The 15,959-nt window shown below is 35.1% G+C and overlaps 1 protein-coding gene across 4 annotated transcripts in view; it reads right to left on the minus strand.

Annotated features, from left to right (window-relative positions):
- The window catches only part of LOC131432836 (titin homolog), a 173,984-nt gene that overhangs the window by 66,793 nt on the left and 91,232 nt on the right, over window positions 1-15,959 (minus strand). For 3 of the 4 annotated variants that reach the window (XM_058599380.1, XM_058599375.1, XM_058599377.1), the window contains exon 1: window positions 6,482-6,872. The exons of the other annotated variant lie outside the window; for it this stretch is intronic. The gene's annotated coding sequence lies outside the window, so the exon portion shown is untranslated. Of the gene's footprint in view, window positions 1-6,481; window positions 6,873-15,959 lie in introns of those variants that run through there. 4 annotated transcript variants of the gene reach the window in all.

Consider the following 15,959-nt stretch of genomic DNA (forward strand, 5'->3'; position numbering starts at 1 on the left):
CAACTTGGAAAACCAAAAACAATCTATGCCTGGTTTTTCGAAGTATATTGTACAGAGCTTTCTTCTTTCCTTTCGGAAGTTAAAGAAAAAATCTCAGTTCAGTGGGAAAATAATAAAAAGCATGATGACACAACGAACCAACCACAATATCGTCATTGCCAGGGCTTCGCCCATGGTACAACAAATTGTCATATGGACATACGCTGTTTAAATTTTAGTAATTGGCTTGCAAGCACGCCTGTTCAATGAACTCTCAGATAAATTATCATGCTCTGATTGTGATGGAAACCGTAAAACTAAACTTTAGAAAAGTTTTCCGAGGCCCGGAGGACCGAATGACATATACCAATCGATTTAGCTCGACGAACTGAGCAAATGTCCGTGTGTGTGTATGTGTGTGTGTGTCTGTATGTGTGTTGTCAACTAAGAGGTCGAGATCTCAGAGATGGCAGGACCGTTTTTGATCAAACTAGTCGCAAATGAAAGGTCTCCCCGTCACCCAAAACGCTATTGAATGAAAAACAGCTGCACTATTTTTGTACCATTTAATTCCACTATTTCACTGTCACGTTATTACACTTTCACAAAGTCACTATACTTTAATGAAGCATAACAAACGTTACAATACAGATACGCGTATTTCGGAATGTTACTTACATCCTTCTTCAGTGTATCGGTTTTATAAGTTTGAAAAATAGCTATTGAATGGTTTTGAGATGGGATGTTTACTTTTTGAGTTATACGAAGTTTTATGTCAAAATTTTCATTTTTTTTGACAGTATCTGTCACAATTGACCTTGAAAACAGAATATGTTTTCAAACTTAGATTCCGCACGATAATAGCTATCCAACAAGCCATAGATTGTTAAAATCCGTCAATTTTTAACGGAGATATCGAAATTTTTGTGTAAACGATTTTTCTCCCTATTCCAGCAGTAGGAGTTTTGAGCGCTGTATGACAAAGAAATGCTTGGGAGCAACGGAAAACACGATTTTTATACTGTTACATACAATTGTTTCTAAGTACCAAAAAGACTGTGTACAGCATCCTTTTTCATGACATTTAGCCTCGGACCGATTTTAGCACGGCTCGTTTTTGGCAACATAATCGTTCGAATATGACATATATAAACCAGATGATGGCAAAATTTTCGAGTTGAAAGCAATTCCATAATTATATTGATTTAAACTACTTACAGCAATAAATGCTGGAAGAACATAACATCCATATACCATTCGAATCAGTTCGTCGAGATAAGTAAATGCGTGTGACAAATAATTTCACTCAATTTTCTCGGAAAATTTATTTTCTACAAATTCAGATTCATACGAAAAGTCGTATGCTCCCAAACAAAGTTCCTAAATTATGTTTGGTTCCGGAACTACAGGATGATATGCGAAACGAAATCAAAATTGTGTAACTCATTCTTCTCGTAGATGGCTGAACCGATTCAAATGAAATCTAAGAATCATCTAAGATTCAAATGAAAATTTTCAAGATTCTATAAAACATCTTACTCTTCAGTCAGATCCAACTTCCGGTTTCGGGGATACAGGGTGATTGGTATAAAAATGTCTATTCCACATAAATTAATCAGGTTTATCGGGTTAGCAGATTTGGATAGTCGATAAAAAAAATAATTTTTTTCAGTTTTAGTGGTATTCAGTTGTCGATTCAGAAGGCACCTAAAAATTTAATTCGTGCTATGATTTCTCAAAGATGTCTTCACTGATTTTTAAATATTTTGAAACAAATGTAAACTATACAGCTACTCAGGTGAATTTATCTGACTTCGGCCATACGAATTTTAGAATTCCGGTTCCAGTATAAAATCGTTTCTTAAAGCTCAATCGTTTTCTCAAAAAAAACCTAATCAAATTTCAGAAACAAAAATTCAAATTAAAATAAACTTATATACAAAATTAATTAATTTTATACATACATAGAAAAATAATTAATTTTATCCAATTATGACTTCCGGTTCTTGAATTACATGATGATGAATTTTTAATATTCAAACCGATATAGACGATGACAATCCCGAAAAGCTTCAAAGTTGAACTCAAAACTGTTGCAATTTATTCGTCATATGGCTATACGAATCGGTTTGGGTTATGGCCATATGACGAATACCGGCTCTGGAAGTACCTTAAATTACCGTAAACTCTAAAGTGGAACTTACATATCATGGCATGTTTAATCGATTATCACACTTCTAGATTCAAATTCGATCCGATTTGCAATTTCGACATTACAGAGTAATGAGTGATTAAAATCTCAAATTGTCGCTTAAAACGACGGTCATTAAAATAATGTCATGAAAACTTAATATCTTAACTTAAATTAAAATAATGTCATGAAAACTTAACTTAGAATATTCATGCAAAAAAACACATGCGGATTGATAAAAAAAGGTATCATCTCACTGCTAGGTGGATTAAACACGTTTTTTTCTAATGTATCTGTTAGTCAATCAACAATAGGTACATCCGTCATGTCATCCTATTTTTTAAATGCAGCATGTTTACGATTTCAATGCGATGATGAGCATATAAATCAAATGATAGCTGTAAAAACGCGCAAGATTGTTTTTCCGAATAAGATTCTAAATGCTAGGCATCTTCATGATGAATTATCCGCTGGTATTTAGCTAGTTTTATTTACAATAGCCTAACTAATTTATCTTCAATAAGAAATCCTTCTACAAATGATTTGATTGAATACGGGTCCCTTCCATTCGTTTTGTAAGCAAAAAAAACGACTCTTCACTCCATCGTCGGGGATTGAACGAGCAGAAAAAAAGTCCCAAGAGTGATTTTATTATGAGCAATACGAAACATAGAAACATTTTGAAATCTTCGAATTTCCGGCCCCCCTGAAAAAGTCCGGGCCGATGAACCAGGGTGTTAGAATTGCGATATTGGTATGCTAACACTACACTACCTGCATTTATTTTTTTTTTGATTTTTTATTCCTTCGTTAAAATATAGCGATGTCTACTTATCTATTTCTACTTCTCTGGAGATTTCAATGAGTTCTCATTTCATACAGCAGATAATCCGATGATCATGATTATGATAATTTGCAGATACTCTCGGGTTTAATTCTTCTCCAAAGAGACGAACTTTTGTCAAATAGGGCTATTGTATCAATTGCCATCTCATTAGTAGAGCCGCCAAATTACTTTACCGATTACTCGACTTTCAATCAACGAAATGTGATAAAATCATATAGATTTTTTCGCACCTTTTACCCCACAACTCCGAAAACTGAAGTCAGATCCAAACAAATTTCAGGAATTTTTATGGGACTATAAGACCTTTTATTCGAATATAAGTCTGTGGAAATCGGTTAAGCCATCTTCGAGAAAAGTTGGTGCGTTTATTTTCACAGTTTTTTGCACATTTCACCCCATAATTCCGGAGCCGGAAGTCGGATATAAATAATATTCAGACATTTTGTATGGAACTACAAGACCTTTCATTTGAATCAAAGCTTGTGAAAATCGGTCCAGCCACCTCCGAAAAAAATAGTGCAAAACTGTAACTAGTGTAACTTAAATTAATGTCTCATATAACCGTCAATGAGAAATGATTCGTTGCATTACAAACGTTCCGGAGTCGGAAGTTTAATCAAGGTGAAATAGGATAGGCCGTGAGACCTATGTGACCGAAATTAGTGACATTATTTTAATTTTCATAGATACACATGAAAATCTTCCGTTATTGAAGCAAAATCACGCTTTTTCCAACAAATTAATCGCGAGTCTGTTAAGAAAGTGCCTTTTTTAAGGTATGATAAGTGTAAATGTGACATATATTTAAATTGATAGGCAAAATAAAGAACCCACCTATCATTTCTTGAATTTCTCTCATATATTTAATTCCATTTTGAAATTGCGATATATATATATATATATATATATATATATATATATATATATATATATATATATATATATATATATATATATATATATATATATATATATATATATATATATATATACATATATATATATATATGTATATATATATCTATATATATATATATATATATATATATATATATATATATATATATATATATATATATATATATATATATATATATATATATATATATATATATATACATATATATATATATATATATATATATATATATATATATATATATATATATATATATATATATATATATATATATAGAGAGAGAGAGAGAGAGAGAAGCTTTCGTACACGTGTTTATTTTTTGTTGTTGTTGCAATTCTTTTGTGTCCGAAAGTTGGTGATTCGTGATCTGAAAAACGGCGAATCGCACCGGACGCATAATATCAGCAAGGCAGTTGCTGGAAAATTTAGTCTGATCAAATCAAACTCGTATCCGATATCCGATGTGGAGGATCGTCCTAGCAGACAAAAAACCGCTAGACGGATGCGAGAGCGAATATGAAGATCATGCGTGAAGTAAAAACCCTTCAGCTATCAGTTCCCGGTCAAACTGTTAGTCGCTGTCTCGTAAAACGGAAGTTGAACAGCGAAGTTACCCCTTGATAAGCAAGTCTAACAAAGCCAAATGGCTTAAGTTTATATGGGAGTAAGCTGAAAAATTTTCCTTGGGTGGTCCAATCAAAATGTTTTATCGAAAAAAAACTTACAGAACGCCGGGGATGTATGAAGGAGGTAATTTTGTCGGATTAAACCACTGTAATGGTCTTTACAAAGCCTGGACCTAAATCTTGTGTGAGTGATTCTCGATGCAGGGTTCGCATAACAGCTGTTACCAATGAAATTAACTATTCTGAAGTCATGAAGCGCATCTGCATATCTAAGTATCTGCAGTAGGTCCTGAAGGCTGTAGTGGAACACATTAGTTCATAAAATGATCTTCTTTTAGTTAAATTTAGTTGATCTTTTCAGGTATTCAAATGAAGTGGATACTTTTTATCATTGTTTTTTTTTTAAACAAATTGAATTTTTCGTTTTTTTTCTCAAACAAGCCTTATGTTCAGTATTCCATATGTGACGTTTTGAAAATATATATGAAAAGAGTATGCAAGAAAGAGTTTTCTCTTCAGTTTGCTTATTAAAGTATATACAAATGTGTAAAAACAATGTAGTTAAAATTCGATGCATAAAATACTAAATTTAACAGATAAAAAATTACAATAATCTAGGTCTACCAATTAGATTCCAACGAAGTGTATTACAATTATACAATTACCGTACTCATGAATTTTTAAATATATATATAAATTTTATTATTTCGATAGCTATAGATGGTTTTAAAACATTTGTATATAGAAGACTTACCGCGCATGATAACATATTTCAAATAGTTTCTGAATTAAAATATCCTTACTGCGCAAGGCTTAAAGTTATTGGTAAATTGTGAGCATCTTGAATGAACAATGAATCGCAAAGCTCAATCGAGCGAGCACATTAAATATGATCATCCATCATTGCGTCAACTAGGAGCGAGAAAACAACCTGGATGAAAATGTGCAATCGCAGAGATGCAACAAAGCACAAGAACTATGTATGCTCCACATACAAACGACCTCGACGAACGAGGGACGTGACTCTCGTTGACATAATACACGAGCGAAATTTCTCAACACAAACTCAACGCGATCGGAAAAATGTGCCTATTCGGTTGAACTTGCTAAGAAACACCGATAGAAAAAAAGCATCCGCTCTCTTTCGATTGAGACGCTTTTACCATGCAAGTGGCACAGTTGTAGGGAAAATCATTCTCAATTCCAACCAAGCATCGCAATGTGCGCGGACATCTTAACAAGCTGGGCAGCACTACCAACAGACCCCGGCAGTTTCGAAGAGAATCACTATGAAACGCAGGGTTGCCACCATTTGGAAATAAAACTTTCGTCGTATAACCACGGCTGTTCTAGTGAACAAGTGAAGACCATTACCAACTGTGTATGGTTAGCTCTTTTGTGTACACTAAAAGCATGCCTACTATGAGTATACGAGGGCATTTTAATGACATGACACACGGACCGCTTCGGTATATAAGCGCATTGAATTGTGATACACTTTGGCTGTTAGAGAGCTTACTCATACATTCGTGAGGGTATAGGGAAGAAAATAATTATCACAGCAAAGTTTCAAGAAAATGATTCTGAAGGAAAATGCTGAAGAAATTATGCAATGAATTCGATAAATCGTAAAAATTTATCATTTAGCAATACACCTTTATCTGACCGTTGTAAATAGACTAGGTTTCATTAATGTGTGTTCATATCATATATCTAGTGAAAGGGGTACCTAAAAGGATGTATATACTTATATAATGGATCCTGATGGCAAAACATTTCCCGGCAAACCTGCGTCCCATCAGACAATATCATAGACTATTGGTTTCCATTACGCTTTTCATTTTCCGACCAAACGGGTAACAGTTATTTCAGATTTCTACTCTTATTGTTTCTAGCTTTAACTACAAAGTTTTACATACCGATATACTTATTTTATGTACACTGTTGCTGCCTTTGCTTTTGGTCAGAAACACCTCTCTCACACCCTAAACCACTGCGACGCGATCGTGTCTCACACTCTCCCGGACTCGAACTCGCGACTTATGTACATGCAAACAACGCACGGCACATGTATATAAGAAAAAATCTCATCGCCGTCAGCACGAACTCCGAGCGGCGAGTTTTCGAAAGCAAAGATGAACAAACGAACAGAATAAAAAATTGTACCGTGTATCCGATTTGTTCGAACCGAAAATTATAGTACAAAAATCCATCCAACAAAACAGAAACGAAAATCGTTTGGACAATTCAACTGAGCTGCAGAGAGCGATCTCTACACCAACAGAACGCTCATTTAACACTACGCCAATGCTTCCGAACAAAATTTGTATTAAATGACGTTTTCACATTTTCCACCCCTGTGTGAGTGCGCATACGAGGGAACGGCGAGAGAATCGAGAGAATTACCGTATACGGATACGGGCCGCAGGGTACTGATACCAGTGGAAATGGCGTGTGGCAAGATACCTCACGATACGGTAGTACGGATGTATTGGGGTTTTGATTTCCATTTGGCAACAGCTACAAATGTCAAAGATGCGTTTAGCGGTGGATACTCGTTTCAACAATAGTAAGGATAATAGACCGATGTTGTTCGGCGAGGGATGTTTTTTTTCGATTGCCACGCAGGAAAATAAAATAATTGAACAAAACTCGTTAGGATAATTGAGGATTATTATACCTAGTTTTGTAATGTATGACAATGTCGAATATTTCTAGGTTAACTTTGTAAATTGAATAGTGTAACGAACAAGGTTATTAGTTGCTAATAACAGTGCACTTTTGCTGAAATACTGAGAAACTGTTAAGGGTTTTAATGGGTGTCAAAAATTATTAACCATTTATAGATACTTTCAAATAAACCAGTTAGCAATTTATACTAAGTAGTTGCACAACTTTCACAGATTGTAATATAGAAAAATACACGGTACTGGAAAACATGCAGATTAAAAGACATCACTATTATCAATTGGTTTCAATGTCGCAAGAGTTTTGTTTTGGTCTTCAGAAGTAACATTGGACAGTAAAGCCGCGCATCTTCCAGAATTTCCAATATATACTTGATTTCAGACCAATAGAGTAGAGGATTTTCTTTAAGCCGGCACAGTGAACTTTTTATCAACTTTTCTCATGTCTCCGGAATAAAAGATAGTTTTGTAGCTTTGAGTCAAAAGTTTGTTTGAAGTTGAGAAAAGGTGTATTATATAAGATATGATTTACATTTTTACTGTTTTGCAATAGATTGCGTTGCAGTCTTATGTAATTAAATTATAGTCGCAATTGCAGTTTTATATAATTAAATTAAACATTATAAAAACAATTTAACACTTTTACTGAATTGATGATTCATTGACGAAATAATGGTTCAATTTGAATGTAAAATCTGATGTTGTTGTGAATATTTGAAGTGATTAATTATTTTCTATACATTTCGTCTCAAAAAACTTTTACTTCGAATTTTGCTGAACAACTCTTAATTGATAAAATAAATTATAATTTTCTATTCCTTCATATGTTGTTGGTGGAATGAATCGCACATTCACTTTCGGGTTTATGTTCTTAAATAAAATATATACTCCTCGAAATATATGCCGGATCTTGATTTAATCTCGTGATTCAGATCTTAAAATTTACAAGTTATGGAGAATTATATAGATGGATCCCCAACTCATTTCATTCATCTACTAAGCGCACCCTCGATCAGAACGGATGGCAGATCCTCTAATACACGAATGAAAAGCTGCGAGAGAAATGTGGTTCATATTCCGTTTCCGTGTTTTTCTCTTTGTTCTCTTTTGGCATAACTCCATGCTAACGTTTGACATGGACAGAAGATTGAACAATTTTGCCTTGTCCTTTCGCAAAATAATCTTGTGATACTACTTAATATCAGCAACAGCTAGAGGCGGAGATAGTGTACTAAGATTCAACCATATTTTCGAGATGCGTGGCTTGAATGTGAATTCTGATCACATGCACGCCTAAAACCAGTTTACCTTTTCATGTATGCTAAATAGCAAATAATATAAAAAAGCTCACTCTCCGAATGGCGTTTCATGTCATCGTTGGATTGCTGCGGAATCAACCGAGAATCCTGGAGAAACCGAAGCTGTAAACATAAACGGGAGATTTTTTGCCGAGTACTATGCCTTTGTAAACACCATGAAACTGGCAATGATTAGCAATCCTATGGCGTATGCACAGGAAGATAGCAAACAGTTTATGAACATTCCATTCGAAAGCTCTCAGCTTGTCTACGCTTGCTCCATTACAGATGGGGGCGGAATGATTCGTTGAGTCGGGGTCAAATAGATCGGGTGTAGTACTTTCATGCGTGCTTCCAACTGCTACCAGAATGGATGGCAAATGAAGCTACTATTGGTAGACATAGAACGTGCTGCTATTTATTAGATTACCGGTATCGTTAATTTTGAGCTAAGTTCATGTTTTTGGTAATCTGGGATTTCTCGAGCAAATTTGCTTGGATTTTATCAAGCAAATATTTTCAACATATAACTTTTTATTTGTAAATATTTTTAAGAAACTATATTTCGCAAGGCAATTTTTGAGCTAGTGAAGCAACTACAGTTGAAATCAAGAAATAAAACCTGTCTTAATCCACCTAGTGGTGTAATGATGCCTTTCTTATATTACCTATATATCCAAAAATTTCACTGGAAGATTTTGTAAAAAAAATTTGTTCTCTATCTTGAGTAAACTAAGAAACTTTCTTTGGGTATACACTAACATAACCTTTTCAATTTGTGTTAATGTGTTCATAAGAATTTTACTTTATTTTGCTTCGTCGCACTAAATGATTGAACACACTTTGCTTTATAGATCTAGAACTGGAAGTCGGACTCGGATGAAACTAAACAGCAACCTATGAGACTATAGGAACTTTTACTTGAGCCTAAGTTTGTGGGAATCGATCAAATCATCTCTGAGAAATTGAGTGAATCTCGTTCTAGAGTTTTGGACCACTATTTCCATTACTTGGAACCGGGTCGTCAAATTGTGAGATAACTAAGTCCTCACAAGTCCCTATCTCATGCCTCCCCGAGCGTCTATGATGACATTTGGTCAATAGAACGGCGTCGACTGGGTGCTATCGCCTTCTGCGTTAGTAGCAGAATGAGAGGGTGCGAAATGACTTGTAGGTTGAAGCCCATCCTAAAGTGCAGTGTTTGTCATAGTATATTACAACATATAATTCTGTTGTTTATTACATCATGTATTATTATTATTATTATTATTATTATTATTATTATTATTATTATTATTATTATTATTATTATTATTATTATTATTATTATTATTATTATTATTATTATTATTATTAGAGCGTAACTTACACTGCGACATTAACTGTTATATTGTATCATAGCATATTATTTCACATACTATCGTCTTACACTATTTAATGTTATTATATACTATGTTGTATGGTATTATACTGCATTGCATTATATCATATTATATTGTTTTATAATATATTATATTATATTATATTATAGGCTTTATTATGAGTAGTACTACGTACCTCTGCGCAAAATATAAATTTGTTTTCCTCATAAGTTATCATTTTTAAAGTAAATTTTAACTAAATATCAAGGTCGTCACAAGGTGAGCTTGGTGGTCCTCACTGGTTCCTGTTTCATGACTACACGTGTATTTGTGGTGACAATTGGTCGATGGAATGCGTTGATGGCAGAATGAGAGGATGAGAAATGACATATGAATTGAAATAATATAATATCATAGCATATCGCAACATATCACTTTATTCATTCTATTATTTATTATATAATTCATTGTACTATATTATGTTGTTTTTTATTATTATTTTCATTATAATATTTATTGTTATTATTATTAATTCGTCATCAATAATAATAACATATATTATTTTTATAGATGTGGATATTATTATTGTTATTAGAAGAGAAATATTCTACTTCCTGCAGTATTGCGAAGATAGAAGAGCATAACTGACACTCTACATTAACTGTTGTTTTATATATTGATTTATAATATATTATATTGTATGACATTGTATTATATTATATTAAATTAAAATATATTATACTATATTATGTTATATTATATAATTTTGTAGTATTTAAGTATTATTATTATTATTATTATTATTATTATTACTATCGTTACCATTATTGTAATCTTTATCATTATCAGCTACATTTTCATTTCCATACTACACATTTCACTTTACACATATATTATTAAATTGTATTATATTATATTACGTCATATTTTGTGGTATTATATTATATTACATTGTACTATATTATACTATATTATGGTATAATGTTTGGTATTGTTTTATATAGTATTGTAATGCTTTTTTTTTATTACACAATTATAAGTGTATTATATTGCATTGTGATGTATTACATTTTTATATTTTATGCATAATAATATTTTATTATATTCAGTGTCGTATAGTGACCAAACTATATTATAATATATTATGGTATATTTTACTATATTCTGTCACATAACATTATGATACTATTATATTCATCATAAAATATTATAGTTGACTATAATACACTGTACCATACGATTTTGCATCGTTTTATACTATATTGTGTTTTATTGAATTATACTGCCGGAAATTATATTAAAGTGTATTATGTTACATTATACAGGGTGATTTTTTAAGAGCTTGAGAACTTTTTTAAACAATAAAACGCATAAAATTTGCAAAATCTCATCGGTTCTTTATTTTAAACGTTAGATTGGTACATGACATTTACTTTTTGAAGATAATTTCATTTAAATGTTGACCGCGGCTGCGTCTTAGGTGGTCCATTCGGAAAGTCCAATTTTGGGCAACTTTTTCGAGCATTTCGGCCGGAATAGCCCGAATTTCTTCGGAAATGTTGTCTTCCAAAGCTGGAATAGTTACTGGCTTATTTCTGTAGACTTTAGACTTGACGTAGCCCCACAAAAAATAGTCTAAAGGCGTCAAATCGCATGATCTTGGTGGCCAACTTACCGGTCCATTTCTTGAGATGAATTGTTCTCCGAAGTTTTCCCTCAAAATGGCCATAGAATCGCGAGCTGTGTGGCATGTAGCGCCATCTTGTTGAAACCACATGTCAACCAAGTTCAGTTCTTCCATTTTTGGCAACAAAAAGTTTGTTAGCATCGAACGATAGCGATCGCCATTCACTGTAACGTTGCGTCCAACAGCATCTTTGAAAAAATACGGTCCAATGATTCCACCAGCGTACAAACCACACCAAACAGTGCATTTTTCGGGATGCATGGGCAGTTCTTGAACGGCTTCTGGTTGCTCTTCACTCCAAATGCGGCAATTTTGCTTATTTACGTAGCCATTCAACCAGAAATGAGCCTCATCGCTGAACAAAATTTGTCGATAAAAAAGCGGACTTTCCGAATGGACCACCTAAGACGCAGCCGCGGTCAACATTTAAATGAAATTATCTTCAAAAAGTAAATGTCATGTACCAATCTAACGTTTAAAATAAAGAACCGATGAGATTTTGCAAATTTTATGCGTTTTATTGTTTAAAAAAGTTCTCAAGCTCTTAAAAAATCACCCTGTATAATACTATGCTCAAGTACATTGTAAGGGAAGAGGGATGGGAGTGCATCAGGGTATCTTACAAGCGAATGACTGGATGAAGGAGTGAAATGTCAACCCGATTCACAGGGGTAAGCTATGTGTTTTCCCCAGAAGGTCTGAAATGAGTAAGACGCACCCTTCTAACAAACAAACCATCAGGCAGGTTTAAGCTGGTACAGCGAATTCTTTTATTATATGGCCGGATGTTATTGCTGGAAGGCGCCGGGTCCTCAAAACCCATTTTGGCCTTCTTAACAGCAGTAATATGAAAGTTATCTGATAATCAAATTCGGATCTACTGTAAGTCTACCTGTATCCACTGGTAATGCCTTGAACTGATGGTGGCTTCACACATACATACATACATACATACTATTTCCATTACTTGGAACCAGTATAGCCGAAGTCGGCTCGTTCAGTAAGTAACTAATATAGCCTACAAATTGAATCAGTTTTGAGCCAAATCTAGAAGAATTTTACCCTTTTTTGCATCGTCGCTCTAAATGACGGTGTGCAATTTTAAACACACTTTACCATATGAAAGCATGATGAAATTCAATAGCAACCTTTGGGACTATGACATTTTTTATGAGTGATATTTGACATACACTCACACACATATACACACAGACACATACATTGCTCAGCTTGATGAACTGTGTCGAATGATATCGAAAACTTAGCCCTTTGGGCCAATTCTCACTAGTCAATTTTGCAAGAGATTGCATAAACTTTTTATATAAGAAAGGCAATAAAAGTACTTTTATAGAAAATTATCGTTATAACACTAACGAGTAAGTACAAATTGAATAAAAGAATTAGTGATACCGGTAATAAGGGCCAGAAAATTTCCATTTTCACCTGAAAAATATCAATTTGAATGTGGTAATCCTTCACGCTATACGAAATTGAACAAAGCAATCTGCGAATGGAGCAAAGCCGCACGTACCGTCGCGTACTGGTTTTGCATGGTCATGACGATTTGAATGTTTTGACGCTCATCGCCCTATAATTTCGAAACCGAAAGTCGGATCAGAATGAAATTGCACAGCATATTTAAAGATAATGAGAGCTTCAATTTGAATCATGATTGGTGAAAATCAGCTTAACTGTTACTGAGAAATCGAATTGAGTTCCGTTTTTTTGGAGATTTTCTTCACTATTATCGGTGCTTTCGGAAGTGGAAACCGGGGACTAGTAGTTCCAAAGTAGTTTTATATATTCACTAACTAATAAGATCTGCCAACTAGATGAATTTAGCAGTTTACCCCGGCTGCTCGGCCATCCATGGAAGTTGATCATCAATGTCAACTTTCCTCTCTGAGCAGCCTAGATAGCCGTGTAGTGTCGGTAGCGGTTTCCCAACTGGCTAAGAATAACGCTACGGTCCACCTGTACCGGTGGTATAAGTCCACCAAACAGGTAAGCCGTGTGGCATCCGGCGGAATTATTTTTTACCAAGAATTGATCCACTGGTTTCCTGTTCCATGTCGTAAAAGGCCACAAAAATAGGAACTCCTAAGTCAAGGTGTATTTCCGTGCCGATGGCTGGATGGCTGCAGGAGGTTAAACAATGCAGTCGTGAACGGAATTTCTTGGGGTTTTACCTTACTGTGTTAAGCGAAGCTCTGGCACAGTGGACGACTTCTTTCTTCGCAACTCGTGGGATTTAAATGATTAAAACATTTAAAAAAATCCTTACATGGTTCGCTATAGGCGATTATAAGCCAATATATTTGTTTTCTTGTAGTTGTTGTACGGTTGGTGATGGAGGTGAAATGTTCGTTACTCTAATTGATAATGGTTAGAGTGGCACAAATCAATCTTCAGCATAAACGTACAGCAACTATGAATCTATCCAGACTTCTGCAAGAAGGTAAAGCTTCTATAACTTTGGTTCAAGAACCATATTTCCAAAAGGGAAACTTCTACGTTGGAAAATTGTTAAACCCAGTCTTTGTTGCCTTCAACAAGACCGGTATGACTAATCCACGTGAAATGCCTCGAGCATGCATACTTGCAAATAGTGCTCTCGATGTTTCTCTCATATCGGAGCTCACAACTCGGGATATTTGTGCTGTCACAGTTGGTATGACTATTGATGGCATAGACAGGAAATATGTCTATTGTTCGGCATATTTACCGCATAACCAACCTTCGCCAAGCGATGACTTCAAAAAGGTTGTATCATACTGCTGCAAGAGTGATTTACCGCTTGTAATCGGCATTGACATAAATGCTCACCATATCATTTGGGGCAGCACAGATATAAATTCGAGAGGCTCTGATATGATGGAATTTGTGAGCAGTACAAACCTGCACATAGTCAATGCAGGAAACCGTCCAACTTTTGCGAGATCTGGAAGAGAGGAGGTTTTGGACGTAACTCTCTGCTCTGATAGAATTGCGCATGAGTTGGTGAATTGGCTCGTCTCCGATGAGCTCGAACCTTCGTTGTCTGATTATAAGTACATATTCTTTGATCATTCAAACGTTAAATTTGATATTATCACATATCGTAATCCCAAATCTACAAACTGGGACCTCTATGAAGAGGGCTTGGCGACTAGATTTTACGGGTACCAACCAACAATTGAAACCCCAATTGATTTGGAAAATGTTGTCGACGAGACAAACTCACTCATAGTTGCAGCATATGAAGAGGCTTGTCCACTTCGGATTGTGCGAGCTACTAGAGGAACTCCTTGGTGGAATGCTGAACTTGCTAGACTAAGGAAACTATGCAGAAGAGCTTGGAACCACCGACGCAGAGATGGGTCGGAGGCATTCGTGTCGGCTCGAAGGGCTTACAAAAATGCTCTTCGATCGTCTGACCGAAGTGGTTGGAAAAGCCTCTGCACAAATGTCTCTAATCTCAATGAGGCTAGCAGATTAAATAAGTTACTTTCGAAGTCCAAGGACTTTAATGTCAGTTTCTTAAGAACTTCAGATGGTGAACACTTGTCTGATGAAGGTGATGTACTTCACTATCTTTTTAACACCCACTTTCCAGGTTGTATGGATCCATCACCGACAGCTCTTCCCGAGACTTTTTCAGGTAGTTACGATTCTTGGGCCCTTGTTCGAAGCGTTGTGACGATTGAATCGGTCAAATGGGCAGTTGAGAGTTTTGCTCCGTATAAGTCTCCTGGAAAGGATGAAGTTTTCCCAGTGTTACTGCAGAAAGGGTATGAACATTTCAAACATTTCAAACATTTCCCAAAGGCGGTCGCGACACTTATGAGGAAGCGAAGAGTTTCAGGCCTATCAGTCTAAGCTCATTTCTTCTTAAAACAGTGGAACGCATAGTAGATCACTATATCAGAAATGTTAGTCTGGGCGTGCATCCGCTACATGGAATGCAACATGCTTACCAGCGTGGAAAGTCCACTACAACCCTGTTACATGTTGTGTACAACATTGAAAAAGCTTTCTCACAAAAGCAATCTTGCTTGGGAGTTTTCCTAGATATTGAAGGTGCCTTTGATAACGTGTCTTTCAATTCAATTCTGGAAGCAGCCCGTTGTCATGGCATACCTTCAAGTATCACAAATTGGATACACGCAATGCTTAGCAATCGACTTCTTTGTTCATCGCTTCGGCAAGCAGAGATTAGAAAGCTGAGTGTCTGTGGGTGTCCTCAAGGTGGTGTACTATCCCCACTTTTATGGAACCTAGTCGCTGATGGTTTGTTAAGGAAACTGAATAACCTCGGATTTCCGACTTATGGTTTTGCCGACGATTATCATATATTGATGACCGGTATAAGCATTAACACTCTC

The sequence above is a fragment of the Malaya genurostris genome, chromosome 2 (assembly GCF_030247185.1).
Source record: "Malaya genurostris strain Urasoe2022 chromosome 2, Malgen_1.1, whole genome shotgun sequence".
NCBI lineage: Eukaryota > Metazoa > Arthropoda > Insecta > Diptera > Culicidae > Malaya > Malaya genurostris.